General features: G+C 37.8%; 1 protein-coding gene across 1 annotated transcript in view; it reads right to left on the bottom strand.

Annotated features, from left to right (window-relative positions):
• Positions 1 to 9,397, bottom strand: part of agap3 (ArfGAP with GTPase domain, ankyrin repeat and PH domain 3) — a 1,735,421-nt gene that overhangs the window by 1,475,579 nt on the left and 250,445 nt on the right. The window lies entirely within an intron of this gene.

Here is a 9,397-nt window from a genome sequence, read left to right as displayed (position 1 = left end):
ACCACTCGGAGTATTTATATCACTGTATCTGAGTGGGGAATCACAGCAGCAGCTGATTGGAAAGAGAATTATCAGGAATACAGCATGAAGCAGACGCTGCCTCAGCCACGGCAAAACGCTTCAAAGCCTTTCCTGTATCAAGTCGCAGTTCAAAAAAAGTTTCATCCCAAGAACTATAAATGCACTCAATCAGTCCATCAAGTGCTCCTTGTAGAACTGTTTACTTATAAGTACAATTACCTCACTGTAAACTTGCACTACAGTTATAATATTGCACAACCTGAGCCACTTTATAAAGCGCGTATTTACATATGATGACGATATCATTTTTAAGATTAAATACAGCAAAATATGTTGATTATACAGATAAAACTAACTTCATTTACATAATCTGTATTGTTAATAATTAAACATGTGAGGACACAGTGCCGCAGCGCTAGCTAGTTCAGGGATTGTTCCTGCTTTGCGTTGTATTCTTGCTGGTGCTGACATGACACTGGAAGGATAGACGGATAGAATAATTAAACATGTACTACGAAGATACAGTATTTCAATGTTCCTTAAAAGTTTTGAAGAATCTGTGTTTTAAGCTTACAGATGGCTTAATGTCTATTACAGAGCTGATTGTGTGGCGATTGGGTATTTGGAGAAAGAAAAGTAAGGACAGGAATTGGAGGTTAGTACGTTTGAAAGAGACAGTACTTTTGTAATAAATTATTTCATCGAAGGTCGCGCATGGCGCAGCAAGCCTCTTGCGTTAGACATGAACAAGCACTGCGCCACCGTGTTCCCATGTTTAATAACATGCTTTCATTCCTATCATCATGAAAGTGTTATCACGTATACATCTCAGTATTTTAATTATTCAGAGAGCTGTAATATTACGAATGTAATGGATTCTGTGTCCTGTCGGAGAAAGAGAAAGCCCGTTTAAGAAGCACATAGTGATTCACACACAGAGCACATAGAAGATCAAATACAGAACAAAGCATTTAACGTGCTACTTTAGTTACGATGGGATTTGAGAAACTAGTAAATTAAACGATTTTAAGATGAACTTTGATGTTCTAGTTTAATGGCAAAATAAACTACGTGATTAAAGTGGAAATTTCGAGATTTAAGTTGACATTTCGTGTTTTTTTTCCCACTGTGTGCCTATTTTTTGTCTGTACCCTAATAAGCTTTCATATGACACTCAGACGGTGGGCTATGACTCACCTTTTCATGGCAACTTTGATATGTGACTTCTTTTTTTTATTTCGGGCACTGTGCGACTTTGTGAACTTGAGCTTTCGAGTTTCTCCGACACTCTGTCACTTGATCAACTTTCTTTTGTTGTTTATATCACTGTTTAAACCAACAAATAGTACATTTTTCCTTTGCCTCCACTTGGTATTCGTGGAAATTCTTATATTTTCCCCCGTGCTTTTCCCATTGTCTTTTCACAGAAGGCTGAGCTTAAGGGCAATTTATATTGATTTGCATATTCAAAGAGGCATAATTCTGGGAGGAGTTGGGGCGGGACAGAAGGAGCGTGCATGTGCGTTACTTTTCACGCTGATCGGGATTTATGTAGCGGAAGAACGTGAAAGTTTGCGTACGTACAGATTCCTGCATCTGGATTTTTCTGTGCGTACGCAGATTCCCGCTTTTGTGCTTACGCCATGTTATAGTGTGAGTTCTACGCACGGCATTATACATGAGGCCCCTGGAGTGGATGAATCAGAGTTTAGATCATAATACAATAGCGATTTTGTGTATGGCCTCAAAAAGGGCTTTTCACTCATGACCCCAATGCAACCTGACAGAGCTTAAGCAATTTTGCAAAGAATAAGGAAAAACTTCAGTGTCCAGATGTACAAAAATGGCATACATCTGTCACACACAGACTCAAGGCTATAATTGCTGCCAAATCTGTGTCTACTAAATATGGACTTAAGGAGGTGGGGTTTGATAAATACTTATGCAAACAATTATTTTGTGCTTAATACTTATAATTAATTTAGATCACTTTGCAAAAATAATTTTCTTATTGAAATGAAGAAGCCTCCCCTGTTCTACAAATTAGATGTAAAACTAAAATTAACACAAAAATGATAACACAAAATACAATAATATTATGGTCTATATAGAATGATAGGTGCTCCTAACTGAAACAGAGAAACTATAAAGCACTTTACTTTTTCTGAGTTGCTATGTTTTAATGCAGCAATAGAAAGTCAGATCTCTGTGTATAAAAATGAGGCCCTGACACTATCCTGACTAAAGTATGCCAAGAGCATAGGCCCGAAAAAATGAGCAGTCAAGGAATACCTTCCTTCACCAAATCTTTGTGGCCAGACACAAGCTACTGCCTAAAGAACTTTCTCTTCATTAGAGCAAGAAAACAAAACAACAAAAGCTATAAACTACTCAAACTGCAAATTTGACTACCTTAGATATTTTAAATGGGATATCTAAAACCAAACAAAGCAAGAAAAACAAATGTGGAGAAAAAATAAAAAGAACAGGGAAAACTTAACCTAACTGGCTCACAAACAAAAAATTTTCCACCTGCATTCATTGACTTTTCAAGCATAATAATATTTATAAAATGAACTATTTCAGAGCCTAGTGGGATGATGTGGGTTCAACTCCATGCTCCCATCTAGGCTTTTTGGGAGCTTTCGAACCCGACACCATCGGTATTGTCACCAATGTGCTAGACAGTGAACACATCAACAATTAAGCAAGGGGAAGGTGCAAAAAGTCATTTTCCAACCTGCTAACAGTGTCCAAATAAATAAGTGCAGTATAGTTCTTAAATAAATAATCCGTTAAAACAGGTGAACTGTGGAGCTTAAAATCCAATAAATACATCCTATTAAAACAAGGTTAAAAGATAATGGCTGGAAGCAGTCTTGTCTTAAAACTCCAGTGCTTTCTTCTTTCTACTAGCGGCACCTCTGCTTCTCCCATACGGGCCCTGCAACAGGGTAGTCGCCCTACCAGCAAATGCAGCTCCCTCCTATTCTGGTCCGGTAGCCTTCCTATCCGTGGCTACGTAAGGCTCTAGCCAGACCGAGACTTGGGTTCCCTCCCCAGCGGCCAGGGCGCTCACGCTGTGGCTCAATGCACCCAAAGCCTCCTCAACTGTTGCTCCCTTCAACGGCAAGTCATCTCCTCTGCCGGTCACTCCAGCTCTTCAAAACTGCTCAGCTGGAGTGACTGCTTCAATCTGGCCTTTTCAATTTGAGCTGTGGACCTGCTATACTATACCTAGTTTCCTAAAAAAAAAAAATAGTATACACACAGTCAAATTACACATATTATCTATACTAATAAAAGGCAAAGCCCTCACTGACTGACTGACTGACTGACTCATCACTAATTCTCCAACTTCCCGTGTAGGTAGAAGGCTGAAATTTGGCAGGCTCATTCCTTACAGCTTACTTACAAAAGTTAGGCAGGTTTCATTACGAAATTCTACGCGTAATGGTCATAACTGGAACCTGTTTTTTATCCATATACTCTAATAGAGGAGGCGGAGTCACGTATCGCATCATCACGTATTACGCCTCCTACGTAATCACGTGAAGTGAAAACAAGGAAGAGATTTACAGCATGAGTCAAACACGGGAACGAAGGTAAATGACATTAATTGTTGAGTGTCTTTTAATACTGTGTAATTGTTGAGTGTCTTTTAATACTTTGTAAGCATACATATTAACAGATGTGCAGTTAAACATCTGCATTTACGGGGTGATTTCTCAGGCTTAAAGCTCGAAGTGATCACTCGAGTGAAGGCAGCTTCACAACAAAAACAGATCCTTAACAAACTGTTATTGGTATATTTTCCCTCAATTTTAAAAGGTTTTCTTTTCTTCTTAATAAAAATTTAAAAGCAGAACTTCGCCGGTGCAAACCGCGGGGATTTGAGCGACTGACGCATACAGACATATTCATGAGTGCAGGTACTTCGGAAAGAAAGCACCGTGTAAACCTAAAGTTTAAATTAAGTTCATAGACCTACAAAACGTTGCCATTGATTTCAGGCAAGATTGCTTTTCTCCTGTACAACTATACGTTGCATTCTCAAGAGTGTGCTTGCACGGCTTGGTCATATTACAACCGGAGTGCTGAACTGACAACGTGATATACAAACAGAACAATCGTAAAAACAGGATTAAATAAAAAGGCTGCTTCCGTTGGCAAAGCAACGAAAAAGGAAGACCTTATATGATGTTCGTTTATAAAACAGCGGAGAGGCTGTGTGAAGTCAGCTTCACAAAAAAACAGATCATTAACAAACTGTTATTGGTAGATTTTCACTCAATTTAAAAAGGTTTTCTTCTTAATAAAAATTTAAAAGCAGTACTTCGCCGCTGCAAAGCACGGTGATGGACGGATGGATGGATGGATGGATGGATAGATAGATAGGTATGTATGTATGTAGATATGTATATATGTGTATATATATGTAGATATGTAAAATATATATATATATATATATATATATATATATATATATATATATATATATATATATATATATGTGTATGTATGTATGTGTATATATATGTTGATATATGTATATATATGTGGATGTGTATATGTATGTAGATATGTATATATAAGTATATATGTTTATGTATATATATGTTTACATAACCTCTTTAACACACTACTTCTCCACTGTGAAGCGCGGGTATTTTGCTATATATATATATACAGGTACTCGTCGACATACGATCTATGCAAGTTACGACTGTTCGACTTTACGACGCGTTTGACTGTTTCCCCCGCCAGCTGTTGGCAGCGCCAGTTTCCTGCACTCTCAAGTCTCGCTATGCAGCAGTAAAAATATACGCAGCAGTGTTGCCCCACGTGTGTTTGTGTCTTGTTGTTTTGGCAATTTTCGATAATAATATAACCCTAACATATAACCCTATAATATTAACACTAATAGCAGCTTTCTACTCAAAATGGCAAACTTGAGAAGCTGCCAGCATCAAACCCAGAAGCTCTTGATTGGGCAGTTCTTAGGATTGCACTACGCAAGCAGTCGCATCAACTGCTTACCGCAACCTGCTTTCTTTTTTCTTCTTGAATAAAAGCGCACTTGTTCTGTTATACTTGTACTTGTGAAAGTGTTTATTTGATATTTGGACTTCAGGCTTCACACCAGTCATTCTCAGTCACACACACCACTCACATCCACATTTATCCCAGTCTCGTTCGTGCACAAGTTTTATATACAATCATCACATTCAAATGTTAACAGTTCCCACACACAACTGCTGACTCCCAATCAAGAGCTTCTGGGTTCGATGCTAGCAGCTTCTCGAGTTTACCGCTTTGAGTAGAGAGCTGCTGTTATTGTTAATATTATACAATAAAAACATACATTTGATTTACGTCTGTAACAACCGCTGTAAATTTATAGTGCTTGTCAAAGTTGGCGTTCACGCTCGCCCCGATCTGACACTGCTCTTTTCAAATAAAGATGCGCTATAACAGAGGTGAACTCAGATCAGAGAAAACAGAAGCCCTCCCCGCAAGAAATGTCGACTCACAGTGTATGAATGGCGTATGGAAGAAGTGTGTTAAGCGTTATGTAAATACTTTTGCTGGATTTAACAGTGAACAAGAACTTGATGAGATTCGTGAAGAAATAGTGAAACTGTCAAAAGACCTTTCATTGGAATGTGAAATGGAAGATGTCGAGGAGTTGCTAGACCGGGAATCAGGTGAACTTATGAATGAAGAGCTGATAGAATTGGAAGAAGAAAGAGTGGCGGAAGAAGAAACAAGAGAATTGGAGTAAGACGAAGAGGAGGAGGTGCCACAAAGAATGTTCACCACAAAGGGATTGTCAGAAGATTTATCTCTACTGAAAAAACTCCTCGCTCATTTTGAAAAAATGGACCCAAATATTGAACGATTTGCGAGGATTGAACGGATGGCACGCAACACATTTCGTCCTTATTGCGAAATTTATGAAGAGAAAAAAAAAACAAACAATTCAGACGAAGCTCACTATGTTTATGAAAAGAGCAACTCCTCCCATCACCCCGTCCGCAGCCTCGCCTGATCTGATGAAGGCGATATCGACAACCCGCAGCCAAGCACCAGTGGTGCCAGGAATTAAATGTACAGTACAGTATTTCTTGTTTTGTACGTTTTCCACATATTAAACAAATTGTACTGTAGTATGCTGTGTTTGTCTTAGAAAATAAGAAAATGTTGATAAAATATTACTTTAAGATGATTACAATATTATTACCCAGTCTGATATTCTTACCTTAAATTAACATAGGCCGACTTACGTCCAGATCAACTTACAACCAGTCAGTCGGAACCAATCGCGGTCGTAAGTCGACAAGTACCTGTATATTTATATATATATATATATATATATATATATATATATGTAGATATATATATATATATATATATACATATACAAATTTACATATGTATGTATGTATATGTGGATGTGTATATGTATAAATATGTATATGTAGATGTGTATATATATGTATATATGTTTATGTATATATATGGTTACATAACCTCTTTAACACACTACTTCTCCGCTGCGAAGCGCGGGTATTTTGCTATTATATATATACAGTAGATCGTGTGTGTGTGTCTCTCTCTCTCGCGTGCGTGCATGCGTGTGTCTCTCTCTTGTGTGTGTGTGTGTGTGTATTCACACACAAAACACAAACACTGTGTAGAACTGTAGTGAGCAGAAAACTCTCTCAGAATACAGAACATGTTGAACCTTGGGGCACTTGTGCTACAACACAGCATACAAGTAAGACAATGTCTAGTTCCACTCCTCCCAACCAAGAACAAAAAGCTGAGGCTGCACTGGGCACAGGCTCACCAAAACTGGAATGCTAAAGACTGAATTTCCCATTGGGATTAATAAAGTATCTATCTATCTATCTATCTATCTATCTATCTATCTAGAAAAACATAGTGTGGTCTGAATAATCTCCATTTCTAATGAGGCGCACAAATGGTGGAATCCGAATTTGGCACCAACAGCATGAATCCACACACCCCCCACCTGCCTTGTGTTAACTGTTCAGGATGGAGGTGGTGTAATGATGTAGGGCATGTATACTTGGCATATATTGGGCCAGTTAATACCAATCAATCATTGCTTGAATGGCAAAGTCTGAGTATTGTTGTTATGCATGTGCATCCCTTCATGGCCTCCATTTACCCATTACATTAATTGCTACTTCCAGGATAATGCACCATCATGAAGCAAAAGTCGTCTCAAACAGTTTTCATGAACATGACATTGAGATCAAAGTTCGTATGCAGCTTTCCCTTGAACCGGAACTGAAACCAATAGAACATTTTGCAATGTGGTAGAATAGAAGCATCAATGTGCAGCTGACTAAACTGCAAAAATTTCAGGATGCATGTCAATATGAATCTCAGAAGAATTTTTCCAACATTTTGTGGAATCAATGCCATGAACAATTGAGGCTTTATTGAGTGTGAAATAAGTCTCTACCCAGTATTAGTATTCCCAATAATTTGCTCAGTGAATGTACTGTATACTGTATACAAATAATTACACACACAAACATGCATAAAATATATTTAATTTATATATTTTATTTATAGTTCAAAAATGGAAAAAATATTGTACATTGCAATGTGGTTTAAAAATAGCTCACATTTAAAAGCATATAAATGAGAGCAAAATGCTCTAAGACAGACAGTTGTTTTCTTTTTTTTAGAATACATCATTTATTATTTTGAAAATACCAGTAGCAAACAAGGCCGATATCTCCATTCTACCTTAAAAACTTCATGAAAAATCTAGTCTACCTTCTGCAAAATATTAATCCCTGCAGACTGAATAAAAAGCATGCCAAGTGTTCAACAGAAATCCAGATAAACAGATACTCTCTAATGCACTAAAACTGAAATATCATGATGGCAGTGGAGGAAGACAGGTTTTATATTCCACTACAATCACAGAGTAAGACAATTATCACACCTACACATTCAAGCTTGGCTAGAAACAAGCAACAGCAGAACGCCCTGATTTGCATGCATTTTCAAATATAAATGAAATTACCTGTTTCCAAGGCAACCCAAATCACTCATCTGTCTATTAGGCAACAAATACATCAGGGAGACAAGAAATGTATTGAATACAACAGCACTTGATATGCTGAGTAAATTCATGTAAAGGGCAGCTAGCTGTAGTTCTGTTTAAAAATATTAGGAATCAAACAACTTTGTTATTCATTGTATTAATTGCTGTTTAGATTACACTGCTTTAGAGTTTGTTGCATCGACATAAATTTGGTATTTTTAAGAAATTGTCAATATCTGGTGTAGGTATACTTGGTCTCTTTATGAATTGATCAAAATTCCCTATTTTACAATAGTTACAAGAAAAAGGCAATTATTTCTTATTAAGAAGCAAATAAATATGAACCATTGTGTGCAAAATTAGAGAATACGATTTGCTTTCTCTAACTGGCTATCCATCCTTGCCAAAAGCAATAAATAAAGGAAATAATAAGGAAATGAATGGAACCAAAAGTATTCCTCTATGGAGGTACATAGTATAGGTCATTTTAACGCTGATCAAAACTTAGCAATGGCAATGGCAAATGTACTAAACCTACAAGATGAATTTTAAAAGACCTCTGGGCTCATAATTGATATGAATACTCAACCATAATGAAAAATTAAGTTACTTGTATGCTAAATTACATTGCAGCACTTTCCACTTTCTGTTGATCATCAGAAAACAGAATTAACTACTTGCACATTGCCTGGAATGGACTGGAAGAGATGTTGAATGTGTGTTTGTGGAATGGCATGCCATATAGCCTCTACTCATACCCAAAGTTCATTGATGGTAACTGCTTTTGGTGTCTGGTAAGCTGGTCGTTGTCCAACCATGTCCCAGATGTTCTCAGTGAGGAACAAATCTGATGAGAATATGTGGGCCATGGAAGACGTGACCTGTTGGAATATGGTGCCAGGGAACTGCTGCTGAAGGGTGAAAAATCAGCCTCCAACACCCCTGTAATGCATCATTGGCTGGTCAAGATACTGACAATGTGAATGAGATGGGAACATGAATGGAACCCAGTGGTACTCCCGCACCATAAAACTGGTGTTGGGCCCATATGGTGCTGCAAAATGACTGCCTCCAAACACCTTTCGCCACATTGCCTCTCTACACAGATTCATCCATCATGGTGCACTAAGCTGAACCAGGGCTTATTCGAAAACACAACTCAATATCAGTCATCCTGCAATTGGTGGCATTCTTGGCACCATTATTGTTGCTGACACCTGTGGTTGAGAGTTAAGGGTATCCACAATGACCAATCCATCCTGCAAGCTTTGGACCAATATGACA

This window comes from Erpetoichthys calabaricus, chromosome 6 (assembly GCF_900747795.2).
Source record: "Erpetoichthys calabaricus chromosome 6, fErpCal1.3, whole genome shotgun sequence".
Classification (NCBI taxonomy): domain Eukaryota; kingdom Metazoa; phylum Chordata; class Cladistia; order Polypteriformes; family Polypteridae; genus Erpetoichthys; species Erpetoichthys calabaricus.
This window is presented reverse-complemented; position numbering and strand designations above follow the sequence as displayed.